The 19406-nt window shown below is 40.1% G+C and overlaps 1 long non-coding RNA gene across 1 annotated transcript in view; it reads left to right on the top strand.

Annotated features, from left to right (window-relative positions):
- LOC115030088 overlaps positions 1-19406 on the top strand; it is a 142005-nt gene that overhangs the window by 116105 nt on the left and 6494 nt on the right. The window contains exon 5 of the long non-coding RNA XR_003835708.1: positions 19022-19117. This is a non-coding gene — a long non-coding RNA (uncharacterized LOC115030088). The remainder of the gene's footprint in view (positions 1-19021; positions 19118-19406) is intronic.

The raw sequence follows: 19406 nt of genomic DNA, 5'->3' as shown, positions 1-19406 counted from the left end.
CTGTCCCAGAAGCTGTCTGCCTCTGTGGTCCCCACTCTGACCTGTAGAGACTAAGCTCGGCGGAGTCCCGGAGCCAAGATGGCGCTCCCTGCAGGGCAGGTCACTGTCCTCCGACTCACCATGCAGTTTTTATCACTATTCTTCTGTAGTAAAGCTTGAGGTCAGTGATGATGATTTCCCCAGCTGTTCTTTTATTGTTAGAAATTTTTTTCGCTATTCTGGGTTTTTTGCCTTTCCAGAAGAATTTGAGAATTGTTCTCTCCATGTCTTTGAAGAATTTTGTTGGGATTTTAATGGGGATTGCATTGAATCTGTAGATTGTCTTTGGTAGGATGGCCATTTTTACCATGTTAATTCTGCCAATCCATGAGCATGAGAGATCTCTTCATTTTCTGAGATCTTTGATTTCTTTCTTCAGAGACTTGAAATTATTTTCATACAGGTCTTTCACTTGTTTCATTAGAGTTACCCCAAGATATTTTATACTATTTGTGGCTATTGTGAAGATATGTACATACACATATATTAAAATAATTGAGATAGAATTACCCTTAGTGGGATGACAAGGTACCTACTAAACTTTATTATTTTTTAATTACGTGTATATGTGTATGTTTGTGTTGGGGTAAATGCACATGCATACAGTGCCTATGAGATAAGAAGAATGTTTGAATCTCTTGGACCTGGTTACAGGTGTTTGTGTACTAGCCAACATGAGTTGCAGGGAATGAACTCAGGACCTCTGCAAGAGTGGTATGTACTTTTAAACCTGAACCGTCTCTCCTCTCTAGACCCCAGTAAGGTACACATCGAATAGGTTTTCAGTACCTCTTCCTAGCCTTTGTGGACTCATGCCACTACTGGGACTTAACAAACTGCGTAGTTTACCTTTCAGCAAAGTTGCCCTTGTACCTCTGTTCTTCATGAGGGTTCTGTGAGCTCTTTGGATATTGGGATTCATTACTTGCACAAAATTCTACCTCTGCGCCACATTTCTCCTAATGACTCTTGAAGTGCCCTTCTAGACTTAGCTCAAGTTGATCCTCCTCTAGAAAGACCCCATGGCTATTCCATTCTCTTTTCTGTGATGCTTTTCAAAAAGCACCTCACTCATGCTCACGCATGCTGCCATCGCAAGTTAGTCCTTACACTGGAATAGCATGTCTTAATTGTCTCTGCATTTTGAATGAGAAGATGTCTTCATTTCTTTATCTTCTGAACATGGCACTGTGTCTGAGATAGTCAAAGTTGTGATCCCATGGTATTGAAAGACTACTGCTAGGTGTAAAGTTATTAACAATCATGATTAACCCATGTCCTCAGAGATTTCGTGGAATCCAAGTGAGAGCCTGTGCCTGAGCTGGTGTCAAGGTGGAGGAAAGAAGTTGAACAGGTTTTTCAGTGAACTAGGGGTAACAGGATGGCAGAAGTTTCCTAATATTGTAAAAATATTTACATGGCTAAGTCCATAAAAGCAAAAGCTGTTGCTAGAATAGATGAACCAAATTTCATATTTAAGAATATCATGGTGTCACAGAGAATCAGTGGATGGAGCTTAAGGACTCTTATGGAAGAATAGGAGAAAGAATTGCAGCCCCTAATGTGATAGGAACTCTCAGAGACTGAACCACCAATCAAAGAGCACACAGGCTGGACCTAGGTCCCCCCACATATATAGCAGATGTACAGCTTGGTCTTCATGTGGGTCCTGAACAACTGGAGCATGGGCTATCCCAAAAACTGTTTCCTGTCTGTGGGATATGTTCTTTTACCTGGGCTGTCTTGTCTGGCCTGAGTGGGAGGAGGCACCTAGCCTTGCAGAGACTCGATGTACCAGGGTCGATGTACCATGGGCCCCCACCAGCTCAGAAGAGAAATGGAGGGGGAAGAGGAGAAGGACTGTGGGAGGGGGTGACCGGGAGGGGGGGCTAGTAAGCAGGATGTGAAGTGAATAAAAATAAAAAGAATATCGTGGTGTAAGAGAAAGGAGGATGGGAGCGCAACAAGCTAGGGCAAATAGAGGATGAATATGACCAAAATATATTATGCTTATGTTTGAAAATATCCAAATGGAACTCATTATTTTGTATAATTTGTATATGCAAATAAAGGATTGAAAAATATCTCAGGAAGGGCAACTGATATTGCCTGACAATGCAGTTATACATCAACTAGCAGCGTTTGGGTCAGTGAATTTGCTGCACCCATGTGATTATGATTGCTTAGTGAGGTTGTGGCCATATGAGCCTGTCACTCAATGACAATGTCACCTATTGTTCCACTTCTCCAAACGTATACCTTTTGTTAAACAATGAATGACAGTGTTTCATCAAATGTAGTGTTCATAATTTATAAATGCTAATCAGCCATTATGTGCGTAGGGAATGAAAAATACTTTTACCCTAATTTTGGAGGGACTGGAGGCAGAAGAGTGGATTTTTTTTTCGTGAAAATGTGGCAGAGAAAAGAGACGTCTTGAACATTTCCATCTCAGGCTTATTGAGGGTCCCTTTTCTGAGATCTATGTTATAGGATGAAATCTGAGATTTGCATTTCAGATGTTATAGTAATTTTCAGCTTTCCTTAAGATTACTGAATGAACATAAATGACTGGATAATGATGTATCAGGAACTAATATGACAATCAAGGCACAGAAAGTGCCCTGTAAGTATTAGAGATTTATCAGGAGCCATCTGTGATTGTTCCTTCCCTCCAATGAGCAATGCCAGCCTTTCTTTTACATTCTCCCATTCCAGTCCTCAATTGAGTCCATCTTAAGTCTGTATTTGGACTAGATCCTTTGGAAAATCAATGCTTTTGGCATCTCGCTTTTCCTCTTGTGGCTGCCTCTGAGCAGGGTTTTTTTATTCTTGGAATCTGAGGAAAATTGTGGATGTAGCTGGGGTGAAGATAGGAATATTTAAAATAATATTGTTTACAACATGGTCACAAAGGAGGAGATCATTAAAACCAGATTTAATGTGACAGTATCCTGAGAGGAAGGTAAGTGCTGCTTTTTATTTTGGATAGGCATATTCTTAGGCCAGTTGTCTCCTCCATCTCCTTGCCTTAGGCACATTCCTTGATTCAATTTTATCTTCCAAAAAAAAAAAAAAAAAAAAAAAAGGTATGTCTGCAGATAAAGGTGAAGGTTGGGATCTTAAACAACACATGGTGATATTGGAATGTTAAAAATATATACCTCAGACAGCAGTTTGACATTTGAAGGGACTTTTATGAAAAGATTGAGAAAGTGGTAGAAATCGATTTAGCTATCACTTCTCTGCTCTGCAGTAAAAAAATAATAGGGCTCATAATATTTTGAAAAAAAATTGAAACAAGATGTTTGCTATTAGTGCAGATAAACTGCACCACTAGTTCATGAAAATAAAGTAAGAACAAAGCAAAATCCCACTGGTTACCTCCATTCAACATAGACAGACAGACAGGCACACACACACACACACACACACACACACACCTCTCTAAGCAACGTAGACCCTGAGGAACTTGTGAGTTATGTTTAAAAAATATATACATATGCAATTTTTGGATATATACAGATCTCTCTCTTAAAGTGTAATTTTTTTCCTTAAGGTCTTATGTAGACTTTTATGAATGCTGGTAGGTAATGCTGAAACAATTTTGCACAGTACAATATTCCAGTTGCATATGACCCAGGGCAGTGCTTCATAGGTTGTATACCCACAAACCATTTGCACTTGCATGCCCATGGAAACAGACAAGCAGACAGCTTTCTGTGTAGTACAATTTATTTGAGGAATACAGGAAGTACCAGTGGGGGTATTTAGAGAAGTAATACAGAGAAAGGAAGGCAGCTAGTAGAATATTACCAATAACGGTTGACATGTAATCCCAGAGGCAAATAAAGAAAAGGTATAAAATTGGGGACAAGGAAGGTGTGATGGTTTGTATATGTTTGGCCCAGGGAGTGGCACTATTTGGAGGTGTGGCCTTGTTGGGATAGGTGTGTCACTCGGTGGGTGTGGGCTTAAGACTCTCATCCTAGCTTCCTGGAAGTCAGTCTTCCACTAGCAGCCTTCAGATTAAGATGTAGAACTCTCAGCTCTGCCTGCACCAAGCCTGCCTAGATGCTGCCATGTTCCCACCTTGATGGTAATAGACTGAACCTCTGAACCTGTAAGGCAGCCCAAATTAAATGTTATCCTAATAAGAGTAGCCTTAGTCATGGTGTTTGTTCACAGAAGTAAAACTATATATATATAGTAAAACATATGCTGAAACAATTCTGCACAGTACAATATTCCAGATGCATATATATAGCATGTTTTTACACATATATATTCTACTTATCTATCATCTATGTTACTATGCATCCATCTTCTGTTTATCATCTATCTATCTATCTATCTATCTATCTATCTATCTATCTATCTATCTATCTATCTATCTACTGATGTACAGTTCATTTCTCTAAGTGTTAGTCCCTTACTTTATTGAACTTTGTTAGAGATCTGCACCTGAGGGCTAAGTTCCAAGAAATTCTATTTTCTCACGCAGAGCAGGCTTTCAGAAGTTTCAGAGAGAATCCCCCAGGCATCCAGGCCCACAGAGGCAGAAGGAGTTGAAGGCAGAACACTGAGAGGCTGTTAACCCTTAGGGCCTCACTCTGTGTCCACTACAATAACCACTTGATTTCTGGGACGGTATTTCTGTCTCAACTACTAGAAGTGTAAAATTTTGAAGTTTTAGAAGTATAAAGTACAAATAAATTTGAAGTGCACATTTTAATTTGAAGTGTACCTTTAATTCGAAAACATATTTCTAATTGTTTTATATTGAAATATAATGTGTTTAAAATTGCTTACCAGTTGAAAGCCATAACTTTTTTTCTGCAGTCCAAGAGTTCTTTAAGTAAGTGAGAGTGTCAGTGGAATTCCCTTTAAGAACAAGCTAAGAAGATGTTTGAATGTAAGTTCATATGGAACTAGTTACAGGGACTTGGTCGTCACTAAGGAGCATGACATGAGGAATGAGGAAATCAGGATGCATTATTAGTCAGCCATGGCTGTGTGTTGACTGATACTTAGTTATATGGTTGTTGCTGTCTTCTGAGCTCATCGAGTATATTTTTAGAACCATCCCAAACGGGATGGGGGATTGGAAATTTTGCTCCATCATCTGTTCCACAGGAGTCTGTGGTAACACTGGAGGCAATGCTGTGCTCTCCCAAGATGGTGCCTGCGTGATGATCAGGTTCAGAGAAGCCTGGATTAGAGCGACAGGCAAGGACAGGCTAAGGTGGGGCCTGTCAACACTGCATTTGGAAAAGTGGACAGAAACTTCACAGGGTGGGTCACGGCGGCTGTGGCTGAGGTGTGGTGCAAGCTGTGTACACAGGAGCTGCTTCAGGACAGAGAGGGGCAAACCCCTGAGTGATGTGAGGAGTAATTTGCACCTCATCCTTTTGCCAAGATCCACGAATGTGATGAACCCAAAAGCATTTTAACAATGCCCTTTCTCTCCTGGATGGATAAAAAATAAATGAAGCATTTAAAAATGCACCTTCCTTTCCTTTCACATTTAGTTAGTAATTTTTATTTTATTATCTAAACATGTTGTTAGTCCTTCAGAATTATTTATTATCAGACTTGTGCTAATTGGAACCATCTGAGATCTGCTAATTATAATTCAAAATGGAAAAATCATTAACATTATGGAAACACACATTTTTACAAGACCAAACAAAAAGTGTGATTACCCCTACGTTGTGCAGTGTTCAGTTTCAGTCTTTACTGTAGGCCACACCCTTTCTGCCACATTGGGACTGGAGCCCTGTTTCAGTAGCACCCCCATGATGGAGAATTAAAAGGATGAAAAGCAGTTAATCCCAGCTCTGCAGGTAGCTGAAGTTCCTACCAACCCCAGACCTGGGCGACTGGAGAATGGCTTAGTATGGTTATATTTAAGGACATTGAGATAAAGCACTCAATAGGACCTTAGCTACTAATGTCTATCTCAGAAGCATTGCCTTCAGAATGGCTCAGTGTGGTGCTGGGCCCAGGGAAAAGTCTGGAAAGCTGCTGAAAGCATACTTCATTTTCTTATACAGAGAAGAATAAAGTGCGTCTAGATCAGTGGTCGTCAACCTTCCTAACGCTGAGACCCTTTATTACAGTTCCTCATTTTGTGGTTCACCAAAACCATAAAATTATTTTTGTCACTACTTTATAACTGTAATTTTGCTACTGTTACTAATTATAATATAAATATATGATGTGCTAATGGTGTTAGGAGACCCCTGTGAAAGGGTTGTTCATTCCCCGCCCCCCCCCAAAAAAAAACCCCACAATCTACTGGTTGAGGACCACTGATCTAAATATACATCTAGAGAGACATTTGATTTAAAGTATTTAGTTTGTTGGTTTAAATACATTATGTCTCTCGTTATGCTAATGACAGCAGCTTTTAAAATCAAGATTCAGGAAAGCCTTTCAACCTTTGTGGTTTGGAAGTTGTCAGTTAGTGTTTTATTAGTCACTCTCAACTGATATTACTCCTGCATTCTAACGAAGAGAATCACAGAATGTTGCCTGACTGTGACTGCTTCAAGTCAGGAGACATTTGGATATTGTCATTCACAAAGTAGGTTGAATAATTACTTCAGTAGTTTAGTATACACCATGAGTTCTTAGCAGTACCTGGACAAGGGAAGTACTTCAAAACTGCATGTTGTTGAATGTATGTTGTCATTCCATTCGTGTGTATGTGTGTGTGTTGTATGTGCATCACTCAGATACGAATGTGTAGGTGATCATGTTTCTGTATGTATGCATAACCCAGAGTAGGATGTTAAATGTGTTCCTCTATCACTTTATCTTTCCTCCGTTGGGATATTTTCTGAAGAGGTAGGAAGCACACCAATTTATTTTTTTCAGCTAGGAGCTAATGACACTCACAGTCATACCAGCATTTTTCACATGGGTGTTGGGGTTTCAAACTCAGGTCTGCATACTTGTAGAGCAAGCCCTCTTAACCACTGAGCCATTTTCTCACCCCAGTTGTGTGTTTATGTACTATAACTTGGTTGGTTTAACAAAGGTTTATCATTCACAGGTTAACTAAAGTTAATGATAATAGCAGTACAGTTTTTTTTTTTAACTTTTAGATTTTGATTGATTGATTTACTCTCAGTGTATGTGTGTGTGTATGTGTGTGTATGTGGTGTGTACTTCAGAGAGACAAAGGCTTAAAGATAAATTATACAGGACTATGGAGGTGTCTTTAAAATGACATATATATTGAGAGAGGAGAGAGAGAGAGAGAGAGAGAGAGAGAGAGAGAGAGAGAGAGAGAGAGAGAGAGAGTATGAATGAGAATGATCAGAACTGCTGTAAAGTAGAAAAGGTAGAAATGGGGAAGCATCAATAGCATGAGGATTTTTTTTTTTTTTTACAGGACTTATGATATAGAATGAGGGATGGGTAGGGGGATGAGTTGCTCAACCCACTTAGTTCAACTAGGTGTTCAGATGCCTATTCTCACATTCAGTCTTGTAGGCACATATAGAATATAGGCAGAGGGACTCATTTAAGACAATGGGGAAACAGGAAGCAAAATTCTCTACTAGTGTCTTTGCTTCAAGTAAGGACATTTCTGGAACTGTTACTCTGAAGTCTCTTCTCTGTCTAGACTAGTTTCTATCTCCAGTTCTAATTAATAGAAAAGGTTTGGTGTATACAGGTAAGGAGCATAAAGACTTGTCATGCTGTGGACCATTGTGAATAGGAGAAAACTCTGAGAACTGTAACAAAATAAGACTGACGATCCCAGTTCCGTGGTTAGGATTCTAGGTTTATTCTGTAGAAATGGAACAAGATCAAAGGGGTTCAAGCAAGGGGGAATAAAATCTGAGTTACATTTAAGTGCATCTGGTTCTTAAAAAAAATAAGAAAATAAGATTTGCTTATGTGTGCATGTATGTGCACATATGCCCATACTATGGTATATGTATGGTTGTCAGAAGATAATTTATAGAAGTTTGTGCTCTCCTTTCATCACATAGGGCCTGGGGATGGGACTCTGGTCATCAGGTTTGGTGACGAATGCCTTTGTTCAGTGAGACATCTTACTGGTCCTCATCTGGCTCTTTTTTATAGCACAAATAATTGGTATTGTAAGGGTGATATTAAACAGCAAAGCAATTTGATACTTTGAATGTAGTGCTGGTAGGGGCATTGGTGCCTTGGGAACTGGCAGTGATACAGCAGAGGGCAGGGGATTGACTTGAGTTGTATTTTGGAGCTAGAACCAACAGGACTTGCTGATGGATTAGAAAGTATGGGGAAAGGAAAGATTCATTGATTTTAACTTGAATGATTCAGTAGTTGGTTGTTCTGTTTCCTGACTTGGAAATTACCTGGAGGAAGAGCTATGTTTTTGTCTTATAAGATGCCCATTACAAATTCAAGATGCATTTAGAAGTAGAAACTGGTGGGGGGCTGGGCTTATATCAAGGTATAAATGTGAAACATTACCCCAGATGACTTTTAAAAGTGTAAGGCTACATGTGATTATTCAAAGATGTCATTGAAGACTTAACAATAAAGCAGGAAAGTGATCATATACTTTTCAACCAAAGGTTATTGGTGATCTTAAACAGATTTGAAAGCTTGACAGATAAAGAGAAAAGAATTCAGAGCTAGCTGATATAGATAAGGTATTTTGTTACAGAAACAAGAAAAACAAAATTCTTGTTAGCTTTGGGGTGATATGAGCTGAAGACAGTGGGTTTTCTTTTTCTTTTTCTTTTTCTTTTTCTTTTTCTTTTTCTTTTTCTTTTTCTTTTTCTTTTTCTTTTTCTTTTTCTTTTTCTTTTTCTTTTTNTTTTCTTTTTCTTTTTCTTTTTCTTTTTCTTTTTCTTTTTCTTTTTCTTTTTCTTTTTCTTTTTCTTTTTTCTTTTTCTTTTTCTTCTTCTCTTCTCTTCTCTTCTCTTCTCTTCTCTTCTCTTCTCTTCTCTTCTCTTCTCTTCTCTTCTCTTCTCTTCTTTTCTTTTGTTTTCCTTCCTTCCTTCCTTCCTTCCTTCCTTCCTTCCTTCCTTCCTTCCTTCCTTCCTCTCTTTTTTATTTGTTTGTAAGTTCTGCCCACTCAAGTAAAAGTGAAACTTAGAAGAAGAATATTTGCAGCCTCATGGAAATGACCTAGCAGAGACAGTGGATGGCAAAACAGGAGGAGATTACTGAAGCTGAAAATCCTTGAGAAGGTGACATACCTACAGCAAAAGCATGCATGGAGACAATTTTTCGTGATGGTTGTAAAGACATGAGAAGACTGCAAGCATTTGTAGAGTTGGTGGTAACGCTATGAGGGGATTCTAATCTAGCCAATTTGTTTTTCCCCCCAATGACTTTGAAGCAAGATCTACCTCTGAAAGCAAAGGGAAGTTCGAGGAGAAAAGGCTACCTTCAAAGTGAGGCTATAAAGTTGCTTGGGAAGAGTTTAGTACTGCTGGGAGCCATGACCAATTGTTTTAATTTGTTGGGATGAAACTAAGGTGTGCTCAATTAATTAAAGTATAGTAATATGTAGCTTTTGAGTGACAGACAAACAAGAGAAAGAGACACACATACATAAACACAGGCAAGAAGAGAGAAGGAGGGAGGGAAGAAGGAAGAGAGAGAGAGAGAGAGAGAGAGAGAGAGAGAGAGAGAGAGAGAAGAGAGTTCTACATGTTAAGTTTTGTCAAGTAAGACAGGGTAAGGAGTTTTAAAGCTCACAGGTACTAGATTATATCCCCAAACTGTGGGATATCAATGACCTTGAGAAGAAAAAAACAGATAGGAGAGATGTGAAGATTTAGTGATGCCATCATAGATTGAGATCAGTGAAGAACCAAAGAACAGATGGACAACCTATGGGTTATGTCCCTGGGGCGAGGGTCTAATGACCTTTTCACAGGTTTTGCCTAAGACCATCAGATAACACAGATATTTATATTATGATTCATAATGGTAGAAAAATTACAGTTATGAATTAGCAATAAAAATAACAATAGTTGGGGGTCACCATAACATGAGGGACTGTATTAGAGGATCACAGCACTAGTAAGGCTGAGAACCACTGCTCTAGAGGGTTCTGAAGAAGGGAAAGATCATGTCTCAAATGAAGACTTTGGGGTGATCTATGCTCTGGTATGGATATCCTAACTACAACTAATTACAAATTAAGCTCCATCATAAATTATTAAGAGGTAGGGTCTTTAAAGATGACTATGAGGTCATCAGAGATCTATACTCAGGGGTGGATTAATCCATTCAAGAGCTAAATGAATTATCACTGAGCTGTCTCTTGTGAGACTATGCCAGGACCTAGCAAACACAGAAGTGGATGCTCACAGTCAGCTATTGGATGGATCACAGGGCCCCCAATGGAGGAGCTAGAGAAAGCACCCAAGGAGCTAAAGGGATCTGCAACCCTATATGTGGAACAACAATATGAACTAACCAGTACCCCCGAGCTCGTGTCTCTAGCTGCATATGTATCAGAAGATAGCCTAGTTGGCCATCAGTGGAAAGAGAGGCCCATTGGTCTTGCAAACTTTATATACCTCAGTACAGGGGAACTCCAGGGCCAAGAAGTGGGAGTGGGTGGGTAGGGGAGTGGGTGAGGGGAGGATACGGGAGACTTTTGGGATAGCATTTGAAATGTAAATGAAGAAAATACCTAATTAAAAAAAATCAGTTTGTCTCTGTGTCTGTATTGCATCCCTCTCAAAAGGAGGTGTCCTGAACTGTCTTAGAACCTGTCACAGTCCTTCACTATGTGTGGCCCCTCTATGTTGGTCCTCCTACCTCTTAGAACTAACACTTGATTAAACCTCACTCTTTACAAATGACACAGTCAGTAGTATTGTGCTATGCAACAGACAACAGCCTAAGGAAGTGTCTTCTGTGAAGATAATAAGGTCTTGCAGATTAGACCAGAAATGGTTACTAAGGTTACAGGAAGCACGGTTGAACAAGTGGTAAACCAAGCTTAGGAGGAAGCATCCACAAGGCTGATGAAATACTGCACTGAGGAAGGGTGTGAGAATGTAGGGGTCACAACAGGGATGACGTTAGCCAAAATGCACGCAGAAAAGGGGAGATAGAACCTGTCAAGACCACCTTCAGTAGATAGGCATGGTCCCTAGTTGAGGGATGGGACCACCCACCCATCTCAAAGTTTTTAACCCAGAAATGTTCCTGTCCAAAGGAAAGACAGGGACAAAAAATGGAGTAGAGCCTGAAAGAAGGGCCATTCAGGGACGCCCCCCCCCCCCCCAGGGATCCATCCCATCTGCAGACACCAAATCCTGACACTGTTGAGGTTGCCAAGGCACTTGCTGACAGGAACCTGGTGTGGCTGTTCCCTGGGAGGTTCTGCTATCACCTGACCAATACAGATGTGGATGCTCGCAGCCAACCATCAGACTGAGCTCAGGGACCCTGGTAGGGAAGCTGGCAGAAGGACTTGAGTGGAGAGGGATTGCAACCCTCTAGGAAGAACAGTGTTGGCTGGCCGGACCACCCAGTGCTTCCAGGGACTAGACCACCAACCAAAGAGAGTACAGGAAGGGCTCCAGGGCTCCAGATACCTATGTAACAGAGGATGGCCTTATCTGACATCAATGGGAAGGGTTGATCCTGTGGAGGTTTGATGCCCCAGTGTAGGGGCATGCTAGAGTGGTGGGACAGAAGCAGTTTGGTAGGTGAGAGATCACCCTCATAGAGGTAAAGGGGAGGGAGAGAGGGCAGATGGGGATGGGGGGGTTGTGGAGGAGTAAGCGGGAAGGGGGGTATCATTTGAGATGTAAACATATGGAATATAATAATAATAATAATTCTAATAATAATAATAATGTAGGGGGTCAGAAGATATCTTCTGGTAGTAGGAGGTCCCATGTAAATGCAGTCAAGAGGAGAGGTGAGCGGCTAGTAAGTTCTCATAGGCTCCGAAGCTGTGGATATCAATGCTTTTAGAGAAATGAAAGGTTTAGAAGTAGCACTGTGGATCAGAGAAGTTTCTATCTCGAAGACAGCTGCAAGAGAGCAATTTTAGATAATTTTAGCACAGGCAAAGGGAAATTTGAGGCGGAGGTGTTAGCAGGAGTGGGTTTCTGGGTCAGAGCTCTGAAGCTGCGGAAAGCACAGTGAGTGGAAGAGCGGGGAGAAGAGGAGTCAGGAAGCGGACAAGGATGTCCACACTGCCTGCACCGAAGGTCTCAGATAACTTCCATTTTCTAGAATGATTGTTCTGTTCAGAGAGTGGATGTTTTAGTGAACATACACGTGACAGGCCAGTTTGGCACGATCAGAAGCTTTGAAGGAACATAACAAAACAAAACTGTGCTTTGGTGAAATATTTACATAAGTTTGAAATGTGGTATGCATCATAGGATTCTTCCATTGAGTGAATCTTAGGTTGTGGAAGTTGGTTAAGTTGAACCTCAAGACTGCTGCTTCTGCCTTGGGGGCTGGGGGAGGGGCAGGGAGGATTGGGGGTGGATGATCAGTTTTTAGGTTAGGCTATATGTGAAGTGTTCTCTCCTTACCGACAAGACTCGAATAAAATCCACTAGAATAAAAATTTCATGCTAGAATGAAAAATACATTCTAGAACTTGTCACAGACTCTCTCTCTCTACTCTCCCTCCTTTGTTCTTTTAGATTATAAAGCAAGGGAAGAAGATACTATTGTGGATATGAATTCTGAATGACTGTAGACATAGAGCCCGTGTTCATGCTGTTATACTAAAACCACCATAACAACACGCCAGCCCTGAAAACGACAGTCTGCACCAGGGAAAACAGACTCTAATAAAAAGAAGGGAGAATATTAGGAAGACAGAGCTCTGTTAATTCTTACTGAAGGGATTCTGTGTCAGAACCCAGCTTCTTTGTGTGTGTGCGCGCGTGTGTGTGATCATTTTATAGGCACACAGTAGCTTTTCAAACTTTACCTTATGTCAATCACTACTCTTGACCATTATATTTCCCCCCTGAAGTCCCTAGAGAAATAATGCATTCTGGGGCTGTAAAGATGGCTCTACAGTTAAGAACACACACTACTGTTGCAGAGGATCTGACTTTGCTTCTTAGACCCACATCCAGTGGCTCCTAACCACCTGTTATTCCAGCTCCAGCGAATTCTTCTGAAGTTTTTCGAACACCTGCATACACATGCACCATGAACACATACACACAAGTAAGAATAAAATAAATCTTTAAAAATAAGTATCTTCTGATGCTGTTAAATGTGGTCATCTGTACCGAATTTAACTTGGATGACAATTTCAGTCAAGATTCTGCAATTCAGAATGAGCAAACCAGATAGGCTCTGCCATTTTTAGAATGCTGTTTTAATAAGGTTTATTCCTGTCTGGGTCGACTGCATTTTACATACTCAGTCACCAGCCTGGGAGGATTATTGTCATGACAACCTGGGCTGACTGACTCGACTTTCAGAACCATGACGATTCATCCTGTTCATTGATACCTATATGTCTTGATGACTTTCTAGGAGGTTGTAGCATTTTGGCAAATGTTCTAAGTGATGTGGAAAGATGATGAGAAAAAGTGTGAGCTAAGTTTTAGCCATAGTTATCCCAGAGCCAAAGCCACATTCTTAAGCATGTCTTAACCTATTGGAGTCTTATCGTCATCCATTCAATAGGAAGCTATTGCTTGTTTATATTGTCTTTAAAGTAACTTTTTAATTGTGATTTTTCTGAGTCACTAGAGTCTTAGGTATTTATGTTGATGATAGTTTGTGTACTTGATACATATTCTTGTTAGCATTTTATATTTGCTAAATTTCCTTTTTATCTTATTTTCAGAACTCATTCAAATCACAAAAAAAGAATTTTTCTGAATTTTTAAATTTTGCTCTAGTTTATTTTCCAGTTTAAGAAACAAAAACAAAAACAAAGAACTTAAAAATCTCACCAGGTTAAATGTTAACATAAAGAAAGATGACTCCAAACAGGGTTTGAGCAATTGTAACTTTATTGAGTTGTGAAGCTAACAGATATGAGTATCCAGTTCATTTGATGCACTGAATTTATTATTCATATCAGAGCATATACACCAGCACTTGATGTCTTTGAGTATTGCACGCACTAGAAATGTGAAGTAAGCCTGCATTATACATCTATTCTGTCTTCTTCCTGGTTGTGTTTAGTGGCTGGGAGTTCGTTTTGACCATCATTTATGTAATAGCTAACTCCTGACTTTTGTGCAGCATAAAACAGTGTTTCATAATGGGGCATTTTGCCTGCTTATGTTCAAGTACCTTATATCTCCTGTCATCAAAAAAGTCAGTTATGATTTACTATAGTTTCAATCGGCACACATCCTCTGTATTCTAAAAAAAAAAAAAAATTGACCCACATTTAGATGCATTTAGATGTTTTCCTACTCAAAGGACTTGAAAGAACCTTTACATAACACATTTGTCTTTTTCTCTCTCCTGCCCCACTTTTAATTAGGCTCCTAGGGTAACCGGAACGGTTGCTGCCTATATATGAAGGCTGTGCATTGTTCCTTTTAGGGTCTCAAATATGACCTTGTTTTTTTTTGGTCTAACTTCCATTTTGAAAAGTTATCATTTTATTAGCATATAGAAGTTATATGAAAGAACCCCATTGTGACATATTCATACATGCCTATTGTTTATGTTTCCATTGTGCATTGGACAGGCAGAGTTAAATTAGATTTGTGTTGCCAGGTCATTTTGTCTGTATACTTTTCAGCTTTGTTTCTCTTAAGATACTGCCCCCTGCCCCCCACAAGTTATGGGCTGATCATGTGCTTGGTAAGGGATCTGTCTACCTCTGCGCCATATTTTCAGTCCCAGTCTATACCACTTTAGTAAGTTCCTTCACTTTTCCCATTCTTTAGATGCTTCTCGACTTGCCTCTAAACTCCAATTTATTTGTACGTGTCCTCATTTTGTTTCTCAGCTCATGTCCTCATGGCAACGGCAGCATGGTGCCTGCGCACTTTGTCTCAAAAATTGTGCAGCTGTCCTTGAATGTTGATTCCCCGCCCCCACTTAGACAAATGGTTTCTGTTTTAACCTGTGGTCATTCTACATCTTTCCCTGTCTTTTTTTTTTTTTTCTTCTTGAGGTACATAATTTTGATCATTAGTTTAATGGTCTCATTTTTAACTCTGTTTACTTTTTATACCCTTCAGAAAAAGTTAGCTTTATAGAAAAATGTATACAGACAACTTTAAAAACAATTATTTTTATTTTATTTTACATGTATGATGAATGTTTGCTTGCATGTATGTGTATACATTATGTGCATGCGTGATGTTGGCAAAGGCCCAAAGAATGAATCAGATTCCCTGGGATTGGCATTATAGGTGGTTGTGAACCAGGATATGGGTGCTTATAAGCAAATCTGGGTCCTCTACAAGAGCATCAAGTGCTCTTGACTACTGGGACATCTCTCTATGCTCAATAGCTACTTTCTAAGTAAGGGAAGAGGCTATGAGAATCAATGAAGATAATTCACACACAGCATAAGCATTTTGAGAGCATCATATGGCTTTCACCATTGGGAGTTTATCCTTTTATTCTTGTTTGCTCAGGTTAATTGGTTGGCATTCCCTGAATACTCAATAATTGATGGATGGGAGAGCCTGCTGAGCAGCAGAGGTTACCTAACGGAGGAGGTTAAAGATTTCTCTAACAAAGGAGATGGATTGTTTGTGATTTCTTTTTTGGTTTTAGACATGAGTCAGGTGTGTGTGTGTGTGTGTTGATTTTGGCAGTTTTAGTTGAGATTAGTGGGATGTAAAGACTTTTTGAATAGTATGTAAATACCTTTTTTACTTTTCAGTTTTCAGAAACCACACAGCTCATTGCAGGGTGCAGCCCAAATCATTTTATCTTGTGATGCTGTCTAACAGGAAACATATCAACAGTAACAAAGTCTAGCATGTTCTTAAGTTTTATCCTGCTGCTCAGCATGAACTTTCATTGAAATACTATTTTACCAAACACTGGTATGTCCCCTGTTAGATAACAGGCACTTTAAAATTGTAATCTTGACTAAATCTGGTGATGCAAGCCTGGAAGCTGAGCTTCTCTGGAGGGTGAGGCAGGAAGGGTGGAAGTTTAAGACCAGGCTGAGTAAGTTGGACCCTGTTCACCACCACCACCACCACCACCAGCAAGCAAGAAAGCCCTCATTTGATTACTCAATACAGTTACTATTAATTACCTTCATCATATAGTTCAAGAAAATGAGGTACATATTAGGCATCTAACTTTCTCAAAGACATAGCCTTTCACTGCTAAAATGGAAGCTGAGTTGGCTCTGGGCTCTGTGGGCCTCTGTATCGTGCTGCTGCTCCCATCTGAGATCTGTTTAGTGACTGATGGAACATAGTTTTCACACACTAAAGGGCTTTCTAAAAGCAAAACCTTTAAAACTCTGTCCACGTGGAAGTGCATAAAAATGGAAGTGAGAATGTAGACAAGGAGCCTTGACATTAGAACTGCACATGACTGAGATGTACTCTCCAGTCTTACTGAGATAAACCCTTGACAATACACCTGCAGGATCCAATACTAAAGATGCTTCACTGGCTGTTCCCATCCCTTCTGGAAACGTGTGATCATAGCTGGCGACATTGCTGAGATCTTTTATCTGCTGCCACACTTTTTCTTTTGGCTAGACATTACAGTGAGCAGAGTTCCATGGTCAATCAATACGCTGTGTCAGGATCAATAGCAGTCTGCGAGCATCCCTTCGGCCCCAAACCTTTCCATTTCTCACTTCTTTCAGCGCTGTGCACATCCTTTCATGAAAAATGGAGGATTTGGGGATTATTTTCACTACCTGTAGTTTCTCATGGACAAATGAATCTCTGATTATCGTGGAAATCTAGTCAATAAAGCTGTCAGAACTCTTAAAACATTGACTGTGCAGCCAAGTTCAGTATGCTTAACCTCTAGATGCCTCAGAGCGTGAAATATGAGAGAAGGAAATGATATTTATACGAAAGGACCTTTGAGGCGAAAAGTGTTGAAACTTAGCTGATAGGAAAGCATCCTGTATTCCACAGTTGGGACAAGAATCCTAGGCTTCACTATGCTACTTAAGAAACCAGAGCAGTTTAGTGAAGGCCTTGATAGATGAATGACCCTTTCCCAATAATTCTAATTGCCCATAATGGCCCCAGATGCTCAATATTTAACTTTAAAGGACTGCCTTCCCCTATCCTCATCTATCCCCCGTACACACATCAAATCACAAGATGCGGAGTTCCATGAGCTATGCCATGGGATTCATCTTGTGGCCTCTACTCTTCCTTTTCCTAGAACCTAGACCTGTCTTTTTATTTGCTCTCTGTCTCCTCTTCCCATTAAGGAACAAGCCAGATCTCATTCATGACTTTTTCTCTTAAGCTAGAACCTAGGGAAAATTTCTATGGTTTATTTCTTCAGTAATTGGGTACATAGGTTTGGAGGGGGTAGCTTCACTTCCATGCATCTTACCTTTCCTCTTTAGAAGCCTAGAAATGATGACAACTCAGTAGTTGCATGCCTGGGTAAAGATGACTCTAGCAATTAGGACGAACACCTATCCTCAGGTGGCTTACACATATCGGACACCTCAACAAAAACTTATAATTTTATTCACTTATTGAATTTTGAGATGGGGTATCCCAGGATGACTTTGAACTGTCTATCCTCCTGCCTATGTGTCTTGAGAGCTGGAATTACAGACCAGCCTGGCATACCTGCAACATATTAGGTGTTGTGGACCAACTGTGGCTTTCCTTCAAGTAGTACTTCAGATGCCCAGATCCTTGTATAGAAGGCTACATTGTCTTTTCTACATACCTTTAGTGGTCACTATACTTACTTGTTTGATGACAGCAGAGGTGGAGTTTCATGAGTGCCATGTGTGTGGTTTGAAAGCTTCTAAGCTTCTACAAGTCCCTTGGGAAACAGTAGACATCAGTTTGTTTACATTCCTTTGGCTACATTGAAGGTGTTGGGGAAATGGATGGCTCTCTCTTAGAAAGAAGAAGAAACTGATTAACATATAGTCCCACAGTCTAGAGTGCTACGGAACCATGTGACACATGTCCTGTGCTTCCTGAGGCATTGTGTTCTTTAGTTGAAGGAGAGAAGAACAATCGATAGAGAAGCAGATGGCGGCTTAGGAGGAAGTGAGGTGACCTGGGTCACCGTCTTGCCTCTATTAAGTCACAAAATGCTGTAGCTGCTTCATCTCTCTGAATATTGTTTACCTTCTGTCTACGTAATGGTGTAACAATATGTCTCTCCTAAAACACGGTACTGTTAAGGCCAAATGAGTATGAGATGGAACAATCACCTTAAGAGCAAACACTAGGATTCATCTTTGTAAAAGGACTGGGTTTCACAAGAAAAAAAAATATCTCATCAATGTCCTTATAGTTGGCATGTGTTTAATCACAACACTTTGGAGCAGAAGAAGGTGGATCTCTGTGAATTAGGTGCCAACCTGGTCTACATAGCAAGTTCTAGGCCATCTAGGGTGATGTAGTGAGAGTCAGTCTCAAAACAAATAAACACATTTCCTTACATGTGGGAAGGGAATCTCATTGTCTAAGTCTGTAGGGGGGAGATGAAATCATTTGCATAACAATTTGCAGAACACATTATGAGAGCTGGGAAGCAAAGCACCCAGTAAAAAAGGGGAGAAAGTCAGTGGAGAAGGGCTGCTCTTTGTCAATGTTCTTTATACACAAGGGCATCTATGACTCAGGGAGATGAATTCCTTCTTCTTCTTCTTTTTCTTCTTCTTCTTCTTCTTCTTCTTCTTCTTCTTCTTCTTCTTCTTCTTCTTCTTCTTCTTCTTCTTCTTCTTCTTCTTTTTCTTCTTCTCATTTATTTTTCTTTCTGGATGCAAAACTTTTTGGTGTCCCCAAACTTTCATTACAATTAATTACTTGTGCTGTAGAAAGTGAATTCTATGTTTGCTTCAATGCAGAACTGCAGTGGGAGGAAGACTGATGTAAAGAGTGAAAGAGAAGAAAGAAAAGAAGAGCACAATGTTTATTGTGGAAACATGGGCTCAGAAAACATGGTGAGTTATCATAGAAAATGCAATGTAAGCCAAGAATTCATGGAGTAGATAGGGGTATAGCTGAGAGGTAGAGCACAGGCTTCTCATAGACAAGAGCTTGCTTTTGTCCTGAGCAGCACACACACAGACCCAGACACTCACACTCAGACACATACCCATATGTGACATGTATGGGACATACATGCATAGACACACAGACACAGACACACACAGACACACGTACAGGCAGACACATACACAGACAGACACACAGATATACAGATACACAGACACTTACACACAGACCCAG

Source organism: Mus caroli, chromosome 1, assembly GCF_900094665.2.
Source record: "Mus caroli chromosome 1, CAROLI_EIJ_v1.1, whole genome shotgun sequence".
NCBI classification, from domain to species: domain Eukaryota; kingdom Metazoa; phylum Chordata; class Mammalia; order Rodentia; family Muridae; genus Mus; species Mus caroli.
The sequence above is the reverse complement of the archived record's forward strand: the minus strand, read 5'-3'. Positions and strand labels throughout refer to the sequence as shown.